Genomic DNA, 7,288 nt, shown 5'->3' on the forward strand with positions numbered 1-7,288 from the left:
ATATATATATTGTTTCGGATTTATATTCTGGTTTTTTGGGGAGAAGGATGTTGGTTTGTTTTGGTTTTCGACATTTACACAGGTAAGACACTCTCTTCGTTTTAACACTCATTGAAATATAATTGATGCACAAAGAACTGCACATATGCAATTTGAACATATGCAAACATCCATGATATCATCACTACTATCAAGGAAATAGATGTATTCAATACTTCCCAGTTTCCTTTGTGTCCTTTTTTTTTGTGTGTGTGTGTCCTTTTTTGATATGTGTACTAGCACTTAACATGTTGTCTACCCTCAACGAATCTTGACGTGCACAACATATTACTAGAAATTATTAATCTATCATGTCTAGAATTTTATATATATTTAACAACAACTACTCATTTTTCTCATCCCTCCATCCCTTGTCCAGTTTCTGGCAGCTACTATTGTATTCTCTACAATCTTTGACAATTTTAGATAACTCTCATGTAAGTAAAATCATGCTGTATTTGTCCTTCTGCATTGGCTTATTCCATTCAGCATAATGTTCCCCACATCTGTCCATTATTATCTATTATTGCAAAAAGCAGGATTTCCTTATTTTTTTAAAGAAAGAATATTATTCCATTGTATACCACAATTTTTTTATCCATTCATCTGTTGATGGACACTAGGGTTATTTGCTATCACGGCTATTTCAAATAATGTAACAATAAAACTTGGGGGCTTGCATATCTCTTTGGGATCCTGATTTCAATTCTTTTGGGTATATGTCCAGAAGCGAGATTGCTTGATCACATGGTAAACTAGTGGATTTTCAAATATTAAGCTACCCTTTCATTCTTGGAATAAACTATTTTATAGGTTACGAGTTTGAATAATATTCTGTTTATAATTTGTCATATGTGGTAATAAGAGGGATTTCCCTTTCTTAATACACAATGTCAAATTTAAATTTTCTTTTACCTCATAAGAGATGTTATCTGAAAGTTTTCATAATTTCAGCATTATTTTTTTAGACATTTGGTAGAATCCACTGTTGAAGACTGTGTTTAGTTTTGTGGGAAAATTTTTTATTAGAGTCTGTGCTTCTAATATGTATAGGAATATTGGGATTTATATTTTTTTTATTTTTCCAGTTTTGGTAAAGTATGGTCTTTTGAGGATTTATGTATTTCATCTAAATTATCAAAATTAGCTGCAAAAAGTTACTCATAATATCATCTTCAGAATCATTCTAGTAGTATCTGTAATGTTTTTCTTTTGCAAAACATTTGTTCTCTCTTCCTTTTTATCTTGGTACTGTCATGGTAGAAGTTTATCCATTTCATTAATTTCTTTAAATAACCAATTTGTTTTATTTCTTCTGTTATACTTTCATAGTCTAATGAAATAATTTCTTTTATTTTATTTTTTCCATTTTAATATTATGGCAAATTTAATTTACATGTATTTTCCTATTTTTGACACAATGTTTAAGTGATTGGTTTTTACCTTTTTATCTTTACAACAAAATAAAAGTTTTAGAGACTGCAGATTTCTCTCTAAGCTCTCTTATATAAAGTTTGCCTGTCATATTTTGATATCTATTTAGCTCTAAACATTTTCTCATTTCCATGGTGATTCTTTTATCCATCAGTTATTTAGAAATTTTTGCTTAATTTTGAAACACATTATATTTTCTAGATTAGTATGCAGCTTAGTCCTACTATAGACAGCGATCACACTCTGTATGATTTATAATCTTTATAAATTTGTTCAAACTTACTACAAAACTTGTTTTGCAATTTTTTGGGTAAATACTTACTGTACACTTGTAAAGAGTATGTACAATGCAGATGTTGTATTGAGTCTTCTTCAGTGTTGATGATGTTCATATCTTCTATAGTCTTTACCATTTTATTCTTTCCAGCTTATTTCTCTATAAGTTTATATATGTGATATGTAAAATTATATTTTATAGCTTACATATTAATATATATTATAATTTGTATGTTATACAGTAGGTATTATTATAGATAGTAGGTAAGATATATAAACTATAAATTATCCTACATCTTATAATTTTCTTTTACAATTGCTTAAAGACAAAGTAAGAGCAAAGTGACCTCAATCCTTGGGAATATTGAAGATCCCCAGGGGCTGAGAAGAGTACGCAATTGACCTACAAGGCTGTTCCTAATTTGTCCCATAAATGAGTAATGTAAATGAATAAAAGTTAAGGCTACTAGTTACTCATTTTCAACCCCCTTAGTTTTGACAAAATATCTATCAGAAGATTTCTTTAAAACCATTTTTAAAAAATGTATTCTTTAAATTTGATTTTATTTAAATAATAAATATTTTTAAATACTTTTTAAAAACATTCTTTAAATGTGATTCTTTTACCGTGATTCCACATATCACTAACTTTAGCTTCAACTTCAGATATGAACTATTATGTCACACTGAATAGTGAATATTTTCAGGACTTAATACAATATTGTGGAACTGTTTGCTTTTGTCAAGATAAATAAACATTGTTTATTCAAACTCAATTTCCATAATATATAAAACTTTATATGTTCTTTTATTTCCCAGTCTATTTACCAATTTACCTCCTGATTTATTTACCAATAATTTTTCATTAAATATCAAAGAATCTGTTCACATCTATTGTTTTTAAAGACTGCAAAATTTTATCTTATTTTGTTTCTTTAAGGAGGCTCCACACCCAATGTGGGGCTTGAACTAATGACACCAAAATCAAGAGTTGGATACTCTACCAACTGAGCCAGTCAGGCATCCCTGGACTGTGCAAAATTTTAAACAACATTTTAATTAATTCTGTTTTACCTGAGAATATTAAAATATATACACTAACAATCCTTTTTCATGTGTAATATTTTGTAGGCATATTTGTAACATATTCATATTCATATTCAAAGATATTAAATATACAAATAGCAAGATAATAATACAGTGCTAATTTTGAATAAGACTGATATGCTACAAATACTCCTTTTCTGGTCCTCTTCTCTCTATTCTTGTTCCAGTGATGATCTCTTATCTACTTTAAGCTTTATTTATCACTTATCTAGAGATAAATGTGAATGCAATAAATCCCAACTGGATACTCCATGCTCTTTACTTACATTTCTACATTTTTTCCTATACCTTCTCCTGAAATTTTATCAAGCAACTCAAACATAATTTACCCTGATAAATATATCAACTCCTACACAAAACTGGTTTTTCACTCTTTATTTGTGATACTGGCACTTTTTTCCCAGTAATTCTGAGTCAGATCGTTATCATTACAACCCTGATATTTTTGGAGTACCGGTATCATGTCCCACATTATTCGACATTCTTTACATGTAAAATGAACATTTAGATAGGGCTTCTCATTTTATCTGTTTTACATATGAGTAAGAAGGAGGCTATGGAACTTGCACACGGTGGTTTAGCTGTAATTTATGCTTTCAGACTCTAAATACAAGAAATTCTCAGGATGCCTGGGTGGTTCAGTGATGGAACATCTGCCTCTGGCTCAGGAAGTGACTCCAGAGTCCTGGGATGGAGTCCCAAATTGGGATCACTGCAGGGAGCCCGCTTCTCCCTCTACCTATGTCTCCACCCTTCTCTTTCTGTGTCTCTCATGAATAAATAAATAAAATATTTTTAAATAAATAAATAAATACAAGAAATTCTGCTCCAGATGCCACTATGCAATTTTACCTTAGTATGAAATCCAGGGTCATTTGTTACTCCTCCAATTTTACACTATTCTATAAGGGGAGAATAAATGAAATTTCCTTACCAATTTAACTTTTTAAAAATTATAAGATATTGGAAGAGTAACAAATGACCCTGGATTTCATACTATTGGCATCTAGAGCAGAATTGTTTGAATTTAGGTCCTAGATGTACAACCTATAGCTAAACGGTCTGATGCAAATTTCATAGTCTCCCCTTTACTAGTGTGTAAAATGGTGACAATAAGCAATCCTACTGAGAAGTCGGTTTGACATGTATAACATGCAGAATAATGTCTGATATATTTTAGCTACTCAATAAATAGACATATATTTTCCAACCATTCCCACCTTTAATTCTTGCAGCTATTATTTTCTGTTATTAGTTATAATCTATTAACATATTGCATAATCTCTTAATTACTTTTCCTGACTTTGATTTTCCTGTTTATCTTTGGGTCAGTCACCCAGGCAATTCCGCAGACACAGAAAATTTAGATTAATTTGAATAGCAAATCCCTCTGGTTGATTTTCTTCTCTGATGAAACTGTTTAAATGACTGCTTTCCAATCAAAACTAAATTTTTAGGTTGAAAATCAATGTCTCCATCAATATCCTTTCAGCTAAAGCAAAACAAAACAAAAACAAATTATGTCTCTGTCTTTAGCTGCTATTAGTGTTGTTTGTGGATTAGAAAGTTGGTTCCAAAGGTTTGGGAGTAAGACATACACAAAACAAAAAGCAAAGTAATCATAAAGGAAAATAAATAACTCCTAATTCTGGAAGTCTTGATTATAACCGAATGGAATATGTTAGCAAAACCAAAAATAAATGTAACACAAATAAATGTGAATTAGTCATTCAAATAATCAGAGAAAAAGGAGAGTTAACTAAAACAAGTGATAGAATTCTCCAGACATTGTGCAGTATAAAAAGGGCTTTGACCAAAAGACCTGGAAATTGTGGTTCTGCAGGTTAGGCATTCCTCAATGCAGTGAGGATGTAGTATGTAAAAGTGGTGAAGAGGGGCACATGGGTGGCTGAGTCAGTTAAGTGTCTGCCTTTGGCTCAGGTCAAGATTCCAGTGCCTAGGATCAAGTCCCTCATCAGGATCCCTGCTCCATGGGGAGCTTACTTCTCCCTCTCCCTCCGCCTGTTGCTCCCTCTGCTTGTGCTGTTTCTATCTCAATAAATAAACAAAATATTTTTAAAAAGTGGTGAACACAATAAATTTGAATATTATAATCCTTAATAAAAGACGAATATATTAGACTGGCTTAGCTTGATTCCATTAAATATTTGAACAAAATAATTATGGTGTTCTAATTGTACACATTTACACCAGGTTTTTCAGAATATGATGAAACATTTTACAGTTTTTCTAAAGGTGGACAATCAACTGATAATGCAAAACAAGCCAATTTGCATCTTGCTACAGTTATATATTTAGTTGTTAATGAATAACTTAGCATTATAATTTTGTATAGTAGCTTAAGGAAATTTAATAAAGCCAAAATGCCCTTTAGAGATAAAATTAAATACTGATGGTATGCCAGGAGTGGGGACAAATGTTTCCTGAGCCTACAGACATGAGGATAAGATTTTTTTACAGTATAAATTTAATAAAATTTTGAATGACATTATAACTTTGAAGATTCTTAGTAGGAAGCAAAATTAACCATCTCCTGCTAATTTGAGTAAAACTATGATTAATTCCAGAGGTATTGAATAGGTCATATTTATTCAGAACTTCCCTGAAGTCAGGGAATTGATGACTCAACTCACATGGTAAGTTGAAGAAAATACACTTTGACTTTGGATGTGCACAGATAAGCTGGCTTCTCAGTGTCCTCCAACACTGGCCCACTGGCAATGCTAGAGTAGCTACCACTACTTGCTTCCGGCCATTAGATGCAAATCCACCACTGCCTCCAACTTTGACTTTTATTCTGCCCATAAAAAACTAAATGCTACAAGAATTGCCTTTCTGTCATAAATATTTGGGAAACCAGATATTATATGTAAAATAACAGTATCCAAACATTGGACAACATACAAAAAAGACTGTGATCTTAAGAGAGGGAAAAAATTAGAGGTGTTATGCAACTTGTGTCGGTTATTATCAGAGGCACTTTCTAGGTCACAGTGAGGGAGAGGAAACCAAAGATCTCCTACACATGCCTTAAAATGGGTCTAAATTAGTCCTAGATAAAAGCTACTCATGAACATGCCCTAAAAAATATATTCTTAAAACACACACACACTTATTTTTATTTGAGTATAGTTGACACATTATGTTACATTAGTTTTAAATGTACAGTTTAGTGATTTGACAAGTTTATAGATGATACTATATTCACAAGTATTACTAGGGTCTGTCCCATTATATCCCTATTACAGTATCATTGATTGTAATCTTTATGTTCAGTTTTTGATGCTCGTGACTTATTCATTCTCTAACTGGGAGGCTGTGCTTCCCTCTCCCCCTGACCCACCTTGCCTACCCCCAATTCCCTTTCCTTTTCTGACAACTTTAGATGGCCAGGTGATCTGCAGCAATTTAACTTCATGCCAGAACAAGAGTCCCACATTACTTAAAGGAAAAACAACAAAATTTTACAAGCAACACAATAAAATAGAGGGCCCATAAGCCAACAGAAATTACCAGGTATGGGGATCCCTGGGTGGCGCAGTGGTTTAGCGCCTGCCTTTGGCCCAGGGCGCGATCCTGGAGACTCGGGATCGAATCCCACGTCGGGCTCCTGGTGCATGGAGCCTGCTTCTCCCACTGCCTGTGTCTCTGCCTCTCTCCCTCTCTCTGTGTGACTATCATAAATAAATAAAAATTAAAAAAAAAAAGAAATTACCAGGTATGAAAAAATCAACAAAATAAAATAGGTATATATGACCAGTGATACAAGAAGAAATTCAGTAAATCAAAAAGATGCAGAAAAGACAGAGATGGTCTGTCTATTGGACAAAACAATAAAACCAATTGACAAAAATGCAAATATTGTCAAGAATGGGAATGAACACATAACTAGGAAAGTGAATCAAGATATAAAACATATTTAAATGGACATGGATGGACTATAAAGCAGATTAAACTACAGAAAGAGGTCTCTGTGAAATTGAAGATACAGTGATAGATACCAACTAAAATGAAGTCCAAAGAGGAAAAACTGAAAACTAAATAGGGCTAATTGACATATTAGACAGGGTCAAATAGTATAGGATCATGTATGTGGCATTCTGAAATGAGAAGAATGAGAGAAGGGGAAGAAAAAATATTTGAAGAAATAACGTTTGCAAAATTTCTGAAAGTTACGGAAAGTATAAATCAGATGTTCAATGAGCCCCAAACAGAATAAAACTAAAGAAAATGGTGCCAAGTTACATCATATTCAAAGTGTTGACAAACAATTAATGGGAGAATTCCTTTAACTCAATCAGAGGAAAGACGGACACCTGGGTGGCTCAGCGGTTGAGCATCTGCCTTCAGCTCAGGGCGTGATCTCGGGATCCCGGGATCGAGTCCCACCTCGGGCTCCCTGCATGGGACC

The sequence above is a fragment of the Canis aureus genome, chromosome 8 (assembly GCF_053574225.1).
Source record: "Canis aureus isolate CA01 chromosome 8, VMU_Caureus_v.1.0, whole genome shotgun sequence".
Lineage (NCBI taxonomy): Eukaryota > Metazoa > Chordata > Mammalia > Carnivora > Canidae > Canis > Canis aureus.